The following is a 13,510-nucleotide window of genomic DNA, read 5'->3' on the forward strand; positions in this document are numbered from 1 at the left end:
ATGAGAATGCCAATGAAATTATTATTTTAGATAAAATAAACGCTGAGTCTCCGATTAAAACATATGATATTTTAATGACGGAAAAATTAGATGGACCATGTTTGTGTCCGAGGGTTAGTTTGAGGATTGATCATAGGAATATAGAAATGCTATTTGACACCGGGGCTAGTATTTCTCTAATGTCGCAGGAGAATTTTTATAAGTATTGGCCTGGGGGCAAACTGGAAAAAGAGGCTATGTGTGTCAGGCAGTTTGATGGATCGGAAGTCGCTGTGTTGGGAAAGGCCAAATTGGGGGTTAATCTTAATGATACTATATTTTTCCTTGATTTATGGGTAGTAAAGGAAAATGTTGAGACTGTTATGGGGTGTTGGATTACCAAGCTTGGTCCTCCCAATAATTATTGGAATATTTTTGATACTAGTGATAATGTAATAATGGATGTTGGAGAGAGTGAAAATTTGGATAATACTGATAATAAAATTTGTGAAATTTCGGAGGAGATAATGGAGGAATCGAGTAAGTTGGATCATAATAATGAGGGAAATGAGAAGCAAATTGTGGCCGGGGGAAAAAAGGATTGGAATAAGGTTAATCAAGCTATTCCTATTCTAGTGAGGCAGTATGGCATTATTTTTGATGAAAAATTAGGTTGTTTAAATGATTATCAAGTTGATGTTCAACTGAGGGAGGGTTTTTCACCGATCTTTTTGGCTTGTCGGCGAGTTCCTTTCGAATGGAGGAAGGAGATCGATGAGGAATTAGATAGATGGGTGAAGGACGGCATTATTATTCCTGTGGGATATAGCGATTGGGCAACTCCGTTAGTGCCTGTTAAAAAGGCAAATGGTAAATTGAGACTTTGGGCGGATTTCAGGGTCACGGTAAATCGATGGGTGGTGGAGGTTAAATATCCATTGCCTAGGATTGAAGAGATTTTGGCTCAGTTGAAGGGTGCGAAATATTTTTCCAAGGTGGATTTTTCGTCGGCGTATTTGCAGTTACCTTTGAGAAAGGAAATCCGTAAATTATTGACGATAACGACTCCAAAGGGGTTGTTTGCGTTTTGTAGATTACCATTTGGGTTGAGTGTATCTGCTCCCATTTTTCAACGGACCATGGCGTCAGTTTTCCAAGGATTGGAAGGAGTATTTTATTATATGGATGATGTGTTAATTACTGGAGTGACGCCGGAGCAGCATAATCAACGTTTGGAGGAAGTGTTTAGGAGAATTCGTGATAAAGGCTTGAGAGCTAGTAAGGAGAAAAGTGTTCTGGGGGTAATGGAGGTTGAATATTTGGGTCATCGAATTAATGGAATTGAAGTGAAACCTTTGGATAAAAATTTGAAGAATATATCGAACATGAAACGGCCTGACACTAAGGCTGAGTTGCAGTCTTTTTTGGGTATGGTCAATTATTACCATAGGTTCGTGGAAGATTTTGCAAAGGTGGCGGCGCCGTTATATGATTTATTGAAAAAAGGAATTCATTATGAGTGGAAGGATGTACAGCAGATTGCTTTTGAAATTTTAAAGGAAAAAATTGGAAAAGAGCCAATTTTGGTGTGTTTTGATAATGACTTGGAAATTGTTTTGGCGGTGGATGCCTCAAATAAAGGAGTTGGTGGTGCGTTATTACAGGTAATAGAGGGCTTGGAGAGACCCGTATTGTTTTTCTCGCGTGTTTTTCGTGAGGTGGAAACCAGGTATTCTGTGATTGAACAGGAGGCCTTGGCTGTGATTTTCGGGTTGACGAAATGTCGTGAATATTTGATTGGTAAAAAATTTGTAATTTTTACTGATCACAAACCGTTAATTCACTTATTTCGGAAAAACAATCGGGAGTTAATGATGTCTCCACGGTTACAACGTTGGTTGTTGTTGGTGGGCAGCTTTAATGTGGAGATCCGATATCGTTGCGGTAAAGAGAATTGTTTGCCTGATAGTTTGTCCCGATTAGGATTAAGTGAAGGAAATGATGAAGGGAACAAGGATAAGGTTCGAAACAGTAAAAAAGCCCTGGTTTGTTCGCTTTCGCATATGCTCAAAGGGGGTCCTACCAATTGGGAGGATCTTAAGTTGAGTACATTGAGAGATAGAGAAATGACTAGGATAAAGTTATGTGTAATGGGGAAAAAGACTTGGGAGGAGGATTGTAAAGTTTTTAAAAAGGTTAAGGAGGAATTGTCTGTGATAGATGATTGTTTAATGAGGGGTAATCGTGCAGTAATTCCGTTCAAATTAAGGGGTAAAATTTTAAATTTGTTACATGCTGGACATCAAGGTCAAGGGAAGATGAAATCGTGGGCCCGTGAATATGTTTGGTGGCCGGGTATGGGAAGTGATATTGAAAATATCACTAGGACATGTGAACCGTGTAATTCGTGTGCGGCGATGCCACGAAAGGAGGTGGGTCAGATATGGCCTAGGTCGAGAAAACCGTGGGAGCGCTTACATGTTGATTTTTTCGATTTAGACAAAAGGTCGTATTTTTTAGTAGTGGATTCGTATTCGAAATGGATAGAGTATGAGGAGGTACATGGATATACCACGAAAATTGTTGTAAGGAAATTGAGGGCATTAATGGCCAGGTTTGGATTACCGGATACCATTGTATCTGATGGAGGACCTGCCTTTGTTAGCGAAAATTTCAAGCAGTTTTGTAAAGAGTCTAGGATTCGACACATTTTGACCCCGCCCTATCATCCCAGCTCAAATGGTCAAGCTGAGAGGATGGTAGCAATTGTTAAGAATTGGATAAGAAAGGCCGGCAATCAAGGGAATGGGGTGTATTTGGCCCAGTTGTATTACCTCAATTCTAGGAATAAGGAGGGAGTGACACCTGCTGAACTGTTTTTGGGTCGGAGGACTAGGGTTCCCCTAGATTTTCTAAGGGCCGAGAGTCACGAGAAGGAAGTTGTGGAGGATCGAAAGATTAGGTTTGAAGTTGGAGAAAAAGTATGGACTCGTTTGTTTGACGGGAGGGACAAGAAATGGACCAAGGGAATTGTTGGGGTAAACAGAGGTTCAAAGTTGAATTTGATTCAATTAGAAATGGGCGGCACAGTGATGCGCCACAATGATCATTTAAGACCAAGGAAGTAATCTGAGGTATCTCATATGATGGTATAAATATGAAATTATATACATAAATAAAATGAAGGTGCATCCCGAAGGATTAGACTCGTTTCCGAGCAAATATATAATGTGTAAATGAAGGTTTGGGTAACATATTGTATATGGGAATGGGAAGTTAAAGGATCAAATAGGAGAGGGGCTCATCTTAAAGTGGTAAATATATATATTTATGAAGGAGTAAAATGTACGTGAACGGTCGGTAACCTTTTTGTTTAAGTTTATGTATTATTATATGATGGTATTAGAATTTATTGATATGTTATGTAAAAAAGTGAAATTGAATAAGGAGGTTATCTCGGTAATATTACGGGAAATTGAAGTATATGTATGTATATGTAATGTTAAGTTAAACTGGTTTAATGTTCCGGCTGTCGGTAATAAACAAGGAAAAAGATTGAAATTGTGGTAATATATGTATTGTAAATGAATAAAAGTGTAAAAAATAAAAGGAATAGAAAAGTTGTAATTCATTTTGTGAATACATTTTTGTTCATAACCTTATAGGATAAATCATGGTTGTTGAACATTGGTATTGGTACTGGGAAAATATTTTTTTTAAAAAAAAAATAGAAAGAGATATAATTAATTAATTATTTTTTTTGTTGGGTTAGCACGTGCGGCATTTGTAAAAGAGGAATTAAAATTAAAAAGGAATGTAGAGGGGGTGAGGGGTGTAGATGCCTGGTTGAGGTTATAATTATAGATGTTGTAATTATAAACTTTAATTGGTACAGTTGTTTGTTTTTCCTTCGAAAATTGTTATGAATACATCAATATTATTTATGTTGAAAGGGGTAAATTAATATTTTATTTTATATGTTTTTTTTCGTTTGGAAAGTTTAAATTAAAAAATTAATTTAAAACCTTTATTTTGTGAAATTTGAATTAAAGAAAATAATAATTTAAAAAGTGTAAATTCAAAAATTAATTTAATTTCTTTATTTTGTAAAATTTGAATTAAAGAGAATAATAATTTAAAAAAAAAAAAACTTTAATTGATAAAGTTTTCGGAGGTTGGGTATAAACACATTCTTTATATTGAAAGGGAATTTATATTAGAAAATTAGCCTTCCACATGGAAACTCTATCAAGGATAATCGACATGGGTGATTGCTACTTGCAAGTAACCCTGATAAAGAAAAACAATGGACTGACTCTAACGACGGGATCCTCTAACGAGAACCAGGCACCAATTCCAGAAGTGCGACGACGAAGGTGCTTCAATTGTCAGGAGGTGGGACACTTGAGGCATCAGTGTTCCCGGCCATCTAGGGAGACTCGCGTACCTTTGCAAGCAATATCTGAGAATCGTGTGTATCCAGGACGGAAGCGGGGACATCATGTTTCAGAGGGAAGACCACCAACTGACGCAACTACCTCAGGGTTGGATAGGGAGATGGAGAGACAGGCCGTGGATATTAGTAATGTGGATGTTCGGGGTCGATTCGTGAATGGGATTCGAGGTACAAATGAAGGAGATTTTTTGCAGAGATTAGTGACTAATACAATATCAACTGATAATTCGCAACCGTCGAGAGCTGAGGATTTCTGGATGAATCCCATGTCTATTTGAGAAGAATATTCTTTAAATAATGTTGTAAGTTTTTTTTTTGTAGATATTTTTTTTTTTTCCCGTTTTTGTTTTATTTTTAACGATAGGCCATGATCCCATAAAGGGGTGGCATGTCGTATTTGTAAATACGTAAATGTTTTATATTTTTTTTTTGTAACGCGGAATGCCAATCAACCTAGATTAGATGATATAGATATATGTAAAAGTATTATATAATGATGTTATTATTTTTTTTTTTATTCTTTTTTTAGAAAATTTTTTCTTTTATTTCGGAAATTATTAATAAAGAAAATCATTCTTCGCGAGTTATATTTCCTGTCTGTTTGGTGATTTTTGTAGTTTCGGGAATTTGTTTGACTTGTTTTTGTTTTTTTCTTAGTTTGTGTTTAAGATTTTTTTTTAGTGTGTAAGTTTAAATTCGAATAAAGTTTTAAGAATTTTTTGTACCTCGAATCCCATTCACGAATCGACCCCGAACATCCACATTACTAATATCCACGGCCTGTCTCTCCATCTCCCTATCCAACCCTGAGGTAGTTGCGTCAGTTGGTGGTCTTCCCTCTGAAACATGATGTCCCCGCTTCCGTCCTGGATACACACGATTCTCAGATATTGCTTGCAAAGGTACGCGAGTCTCCCTAGATGGCCGGGAACACTGATGCCTCAAGTGTCCCACCTCCTGACAATTGAAGCACCTTCGTCGTCGCACTTCTGGAATTGGTGCCTGGTTCTCGTTAGAGGATCCCGTCGTTAGAGTCAGTCCATTGTTTTTCTTTATCAGGGTTACTTGCAAGTAGCAATCACCCATGTCGATTATCCTTGATAGAGTTTCCATGTGGAAGGCTAATTTTCTAATATAAATTCCCTTTCAATATAAAGAATGTGTTTATACCCAACCTCCGAAAACTTTATCAATTAAAGTTTTTTTTTTTTAAAATTATTATTCTCTTTAATTCAAATTTTACAAAATAAAGAAATTAAATTAATTTTTGAATTTACACTTTTTAAATTATTATTTTCTTTAATTCAAATTTCACAAAATAAAGGTTTTAAATTAATTTTTTAATTTAAACTTTCCAAACGAAAAAAAACATATAAAATAAAATATTAATTTACCCCTTTCAACATAAATAATATTGATGTATTCATAACAATTTTCGAAGGAAAAACAAACAACTGTACCAATTAAAGTTTATAATTACAACATCTATAATTATAACCTCAACCAGGCATCTACACCCCTCACCCCCTCTACATTCCTTTTTAATTTTAATTCCTCTTTTACAAATGCCGCACGTGCTAACCCAACAAAAAAAATAATTAATTAATTATATCTCTTTCTATTTTTTTTTTAAAAAAAATATTTTCCCAGTACCAATACCAATGTTCAACAACCATGATTTATCCTATAAGGTTATGAACAAAAATGTATTCACAAAATGAATTACAACTTTTCTATTCCTTTTATTTTTTACACTTTTATTCATTTACAATACATATATTACCACAATTTCAATCTTTTTCCTTGTTTATTACCGACAGCCGGAACATTAAACCAGTTTAACTTAACATTACATATACATACATATACTTCAATTTCCCGTAATATTACCGAGATAACCTCCTTATTCAATTTCACTTTTTTACATAACATATCAATAAATTCTAATACCATCATATAATAATACATAAACTTAAACAAAAAGGTTACCGACCGTTCACGTACATTTTACTCCTTCATAAATATATATATTTACCACTTTAAGATGAGCCCCTCTCCTATTTGATCCTTTAACTTCCCATTCCCATATACAATATGTTACCCAAACCTTCATTTACACATTATATATTTGCTCGGAAACGAGTCTAATCCTTCGGGATGCACCTTCATTTTATTTATGTATATAATTTCATATTTATACCATCATATGAGATACCTCAGATTACTTCCTTGGTCTTAAATGATCATTGTGGCGCATCACTGTGCCGCCCATTTCTAATTGAATCAAATTCAACTTTGAACCTCTGTTTACCCCAACAATTCCCTTGGTCCATTTCTTGTCCCTCCCGTCAAACAAACGAGTCCATACTTTTTCTCCAACTTCAAACCTAATCTTTCGATCCTCCACAACTTCCTTCTCGTGACTCTCGGCCCTTAGAAAATCTAGGGGAACCCTAGTCCTCCGACCCAAAAACAGTTCAGCAGGTGTCACTCCCTCCTTATTCCTAGAATTGAGGTAATACAACTGGGCCAAATACACCCCATTCCCTTGATTGCCGGCCTTTCTTATCCAATTCTTAACAATTGCTACCATCCTCTCAGCTTGACCATTTGAGCTGGGATGATAGGGCGGGGTCAAAATGTGTCGAATCCTAGACTCTTTACAAAACTGCTTGAAATTTTCGCTAACAAAGGCAGGTCCTCCATCAGATACAATGGTATCCGGTAATCCAAACCTGGCCATTAATGCCCTCAATTTCCTTACAACAATTTTCGTGGTATATCCATGTACCTCCTCATACTCTATCCATTTCGAATACGAATCCACTACTAAAAAATACGACCTTTTGTCTAAATCGAAAAAATCAACATGTAAGCGCTCCCACGGTTTTCTCGACCTAGGCCATATCTGACCCACCTCCTTTCGTGACATCGCCGCACACGAATTACACGGTTCACATGTCCTAGTGATATTTTCAATATCACTTCCCATACCCGGCCACCAAACATATTCACGGGCCCACGATTTCATCTTCCCTTGACCTTGATGTCCAGCATGTAACAAATTTAAAATTTTACCCCTTAATTTGAACGGAATTACTGCACGATTACCCCTCATTAAACAATCATCTATCACAGACAATTCCTCCTTAACCTTTTTAAAAACTTTACAATCCTCCTCCCAAGTCTTTTTCCCCATTACACATAACTTTATCCTAGTCATTTCTCTATCTCTCAATGTACTCAACTTAAGATCCTCCCAATTGGTAGGACCCCCTTTGAGCATATGCGAAAGCGAACAAACCAGGGCTTTTTTACTGTTTCGAACCTTATCCTTGTTCCCTTCATCATTTCCTTCACTTAATCCTAATCGGGACAAACTATCAGGCAAACAATTCTCTTTACCGCAACGATATCGGATCTCCACATTAAAGCTGCCCACCAACAACAACCAACGTTGTAACCGTGGAGACATCATTAACTCCCGATTGTTTTTCCGAAATAAGTGAATTAACGGTTTGTGATCAGTAAAAATTACAAATTTTTTACCAATCAAATATTCACGACATTTCGTCAACCCGAAAATCACAGCCAAGGCCTCCTGTTCAATCACAGAATACCTGGTTTCCACCTCACGAAAAACACGCGAGAAAAACAATACGGGTCTCTCCAAGCCCTCTATTACCTGTAATAACGCACCACCAACTCCTTTATTTGAGGCATCCACCGCCAAAACAATTTCCAAGTCATTATCAAAACACACCAAAATTGGCTCTTTTCCAATTTTTTCCTTTAAAATTTCAAAAGCAATCTGCTGTACATCCTTCCACTCATAATGAATTCCTTTTTTCAATAAATCATATAACGGCGCCGCCACCTTTGCAAAATCTTCCACGAACCTATGGTAATAATTGACCATACCCAAAAAAGACTGCAACTCAGCCTTAGTGTCAGGCCGTTTCATGTTCGATATATTCTTCAAATTTTTATCCAAAGGTTTCACTTCAATTCCATTAATTCGATGACCCAAATATTCAACCTCCATTACCCCCAGAACACTTTTCTCCTTACTAGCTCTCAAGCCTTTATCACGAATTCTCCTAAACACTTCCTCCAAACGTTGATTATGCTGCTCCGGCGTCACTCCAGTAATTAACACATCATCCATATAATAAAATACTCCTTCCAATCCTTGGAAAACTGACGCCATGGTCCGTTGAAAAATGGGAGCAGATACACTCAACCCAAATGGTAATCTACAAAACGCAAACAACCCCTTTGGAGTCGTTATCGTCAATAATTTACGGATTTCCTTTCTCAAAGGTAACTGCAAATACGCCGACGAAAAATCCACCTTGGAAAAATATTTCGCACCCTTCAACTGAGCCAAAATCTCTTCAATCCTAGGCAATGGATATTTAACCTCCACCACCCATCGATTTACCGTGACCCTGAAATCCGCCCAAAGTCTCAATTTACCATTTGCCTTTTTAACAGGCACTAACGGAGTTGCCCAATCGCTATATCCCACAGGAATAATAATGCCGTCCTTCACCCATCTATCTAATTCCTCATCGATCTCCTTCCTCCATTCGAAAGGAACTCGCCGACAAGCCAAAAAGATCGGTGAAAAACCCTCCCTCAGTTGAACATCAACTTGATAATCATTTAAACAACCTAATTTTTCATCAAAAATAATGCCATACTGCCTCACTAGAATAGGAATAGCTTGATTAACCTTATTCCAATCCTTTTTTCCCCCGGCCACAATTTGCTTCTCATTTCCCTCATTATTATGATCCAACTTACTCGATTCCTCCATTATCTCCTCCGAAATTTCACAAATTTTATTATCAGTATTATCCAAATTTTCACTCTCTCCAACATCCATTATTACATTATCACTAGTATCAAAAATATTCCAATAATTATTGGGAGGACCAAGCTTGGTAATCCAATCCCACCCCATAACAGTCTCAACATTTTCCTTTACTACCCATAAATCAAGGAAAAATATAGTATCATTAAGATTAACCCCCAATTTGGCCTTTCCCAACACAGCGACTTCCGATCCATCAAACTGCCTGACACACATAGCCTCTTTTTCCAGTTTGCCCCCAGGCCAATACTTATAAAAATTCTCCTGCGACATTAGAGAAATACTAGCCCCGGTGTCAAATAGCATTTCTATATTCCTATGATCAATCCTCAAACTAACCCTCGGACACAAACATGGTCCATCTAATTTTTCCGTCATTAAAATATCATATGTTTTAATCGGAGACTCAGCGTTTATTTTATCTAAAATAATAATTTCATTGGCATTCTCATTGCCCCTTAAATTCAACTCGGAATTTAAATTTTTATTACTGACAATTACATTTCTTTTAACAAGATTTGTGGAACATCTTTTCCAAATAAAATTCTTAACATCCCTTCTAAAAGAATAACGGACAATATTCCTCGGATATTGTTCCCACCTAAATCGACTAACCTCCCTCTCAGAGAAATTACGAGAATGATTTCTTATTTTACTTCTATCATTTCCCTCATTTCGACTTATAATATATGTTTTATTATACAAATTTTTCCGAACTCTCGGAGCCCCAACTCCTATATGATTCACCTTGCAATCATATAGTCAACACGAATTTCGTGATACTTCCATGCAGTCCACAGCTACATGTCCCGGCCTTTTACACTTAAAACATAATCGGACCCCATTTAAACTAACCACTTTTACATTGGCATTTCCTATATCAGGTCTCTTTAACGGAAATCCATCTTTAAACCTTTGCTCTGGGACTACGCAGGTATCCCTTTTATGTCCTCGCCATCCGCAACGATGGCAAATGATCATTTCAACAAATCTTTTATTTTCCTCGTAATCATTAAATTTCTTATTCATATTTCTATCACTCACCTGGCTCTTAACCGGACCTTTGCTCTCCTTCATCAACGCATTGATGGCTTCTTTCATTTCTTTCATTTCCAGGAGGATCCTATCTGACCTCTCCCCAACATTTCCAGCCTTGATTTCCTCTAAAACATCTTTTAGATTACTTTCCAAGTCTGCTATTTTCTTCCCATAAATATCCGATATTAAATTAAAATACGTTTCCTCCACTTTCTTTTTATAAACATTTGACACCGCAGTGTCCTTCTTCCAATTGCAATACATGACTGTCAGTACCGCAGTACCCCTTTTTACTAACAATTTCAATATAATAATCAATAAATACATCATTAATAATATTCCCACAGTAATCAACTGTTTACCTAAATCCAATTCATTAAAGTTCTTATACATAACTTTATAACCCAAATCCTGATAAAAGAGAACCTTATCCCCAAAACTATACTTCCCACTAGGCCTAAAAAAATAAACCATTTGCTCATAAATTCTTTTAATTAATACTAATAATCAATTACAAAAATTTAAATATTTGTAGAAAATATTAATACAGCACCTAAAATAAAAACTTCTCTATTAGAATCGTATAATGGTAGTACAAATGCGCAGTCAAAAATTCTTAAAAAAATTATATAATTAAAAATTTTTTGTTTTACCTTCTAAATCGAATAACTCCTAGGAAACTATCAGCGTCACAAGACACCACTAAAAAAATTCTTAAAACTTTATTCGAATTTAAACTTACACACTAAAAAAAAATCTTAAACACAAACTAAGAAAAAAACAAAAACAAGTCAAACAAATTCCCGAAACTACAAAAATCACCAAACAGACAGGAAATATAACTCGCGAAGAATGATTTTCTTTATTAATAATTTCCGAAATAAAAGAAAAAATTTTCTAAAAAAAGAATAAAAAAAAAAATAATAACATCATTATATAATACTTTTACATATATCTATATCATCTAATCTAGGTTGATTATTGTGGTAATGTATGTATTGTAAATGAATAAAAGTGTAAAAAATAAAAGGAATAGAAAAGTTGTAATTCATTTTGTGAATACATTTTTGTTCATAGCCTTATAGGATAAATCATGGTTGTTGAACATTGGTATTGGTACTGGGAAAATATTTTTTTTAAATAAAAAAAGATATAATTAATTAAAAGTTTTTGTTTGAGTTTTTTTTTCCTTTCCCCCCCTTTTCTCTTGTTTATAATTTAATGGTCTGTGTATGTGTGGAATACCGTAAAAGGAAATAGGAAAAGTTTAAAACGTGTTTATGTTTTGGAACGCAATCATGGATTGATTTTGTTTTTGTGTATGAAGTGTTAATTTTTTTAATGAAAATTAAATTATAAAGGTGTTTATTTAATTTAATTTTTTTTGTAAAAGATTTTTTTTTTAAATTATAAAATGGTTTATTTTTTTTAAATTCCCCAAAAAAACTTGTATTAACCGATTACAGTCTTAACAAACTCGTGTCAAGTTAATTATCCAGCCAATGCTCATGAATTAGCGTTTAATCAACTAATCGGAACAATGACAACCACCCGGCTATATTTCTCTGCATCGTTGATTTGAGCAGTACACGAAGGAATATCACAGTTCCATCAATGATTAGTCAATGAACATTCTTTATTATGAATGGATATCGCAAAAGAAAAAAAAAGGAAGCAGGAAACGTAGCAGATGATTTGACAAGGATTTTATTATCACCGGCAAAACAACTTAATGTTAATGTGTAAAATAATATTAATGACGATTCTGAAATTGAATACTTTAGGAAATATCCATTGTTCCTTTCGGATTGGTGTTTCTCATACAATGGATCATTCACATTGAAATTAGTTATTTTTTTGAAATATTCAAGGTAATCATGATATTATTGAATTAATTATATAAAATTGAAGGGCTTTATAAAATTTTATAAATTTGTTATAGCAATTTGATTCAGCATGCGACACCGTTATATATCGATTATTTTTTTAACAAAAATATATATATGCCGACATGCCACGAGCCCATAAAGGGGTGGCATGTCGTATTTGTAAATACGTAAATGTTTTATATTTTTTTTAACGCGGAATGCCAATCAACCTAGATTAGATGATATAGATATATGTAAAAGTATTATATAATTATTATTATTATTATTTTTTTTAAAAAAAATTAATTTCTTTTTATAGAAAAATTATATTTTTTTATTTTATTTTATTCTTTTTTTAGAAAATTTTTTCTTTTATTTCGGAAATTATTAATAAAGAAAATCATTCTTCGCGAGTTATATTTCCTGTCTGTTTGGTGATTTTTGTAGTTTCGGGAATTTGTTTGACTTGTTTTTGTTTTTTTCTTAGTTTGTGTTTAAGATTTTTTTTTAGTGTGTAAGTTTAAATTCGAATAAAGTTTTAAGAATTTTTTTAGTTTTTATTTTAAAAAATAATAAAAAAAGATTTTTATATAGTTCAGACATTGTACTTCAAAACTGGAAAAGAAAAATATGAAAAAAATATTTTTTTATGTCCCTAAGAAACCCTCAAACTTTGCGAATTTATGAGGTCTAAAATGCAAAATTTTCTAAGTGATCTCACAAGCATATTATAAAATTATTTCGATGAAAACTAGTGTGTATATATTATTTATAGATATATCAATATTTATCAATCATTTTTGAATTTTTAAATAATTAAAATTTTAATAGGTAACCACATAAAGTTGACTGGTGCATATATGCACCGTTAACCATCTAGCAGTATAAATTATTTAAAAAAATTCAAACAAATGAAATTTAACATAATAAATTATAATTTTTTATATTATACTTAAAACCACTACCGTCACTAAGGGTGGGGGGAGGAGGGGTGGGTGACTCGAGCCCCCTAGGAATTTTTTTTTAAAAATTTTATACCCAAAAAAAAGACTTTTGAAAATAATTTAAAAATTTTTTTTAGCCCCCTGAGATTAAATCGAATAATATATTGTTCCTATTATAATTTTTAATCCCGATCAAATTATATGAAATTATTAGGTTCATAAATATTCAAAAGTTTAAAATTATTTTTAGCCTCTTCCTTTCTGAAGATTTTATTTTATTTATATAAAATATTATGCACCTGTTTTGTCAATTCAATCAAAATTATCAAAATAATAGATGACTATA

The 13,510-nt window shown here is 34.0% G+C and overlaps 1 protein-coding gene across 2 annotated transcripts in view; it reads right to left on the minus strand.

The window, feature by feature from the left end:
* The window catches only part of LOC135922335 (cytokine-like nuclear factor N-PAC), a 78,376-nt gene that overhangs the window by 55,163 nt on the left and 9,703 nt on the right, over positions 1 to 13,510 (minus strand). The gene's annotated exons all lie outside the window — the stretch shown is intronic.

The sequence above is a fragment of the Gordionus sp. m RMFG-2023 genome, chromosome 1 (genome assembly GCF_954871325.1).
Source record: "Gordionus sp. m RMFG-2023 chromosome 1, tfGorSpeb1-WG-v2, whole genome shotgun sequence".
Lineage (NCBI taxonomy): Eukaryota > Metazoa > Nematomorpha > Gordioida > Chordodea > Parachordodidae > Gordionus > Gordionus sp. m RMFG-2023.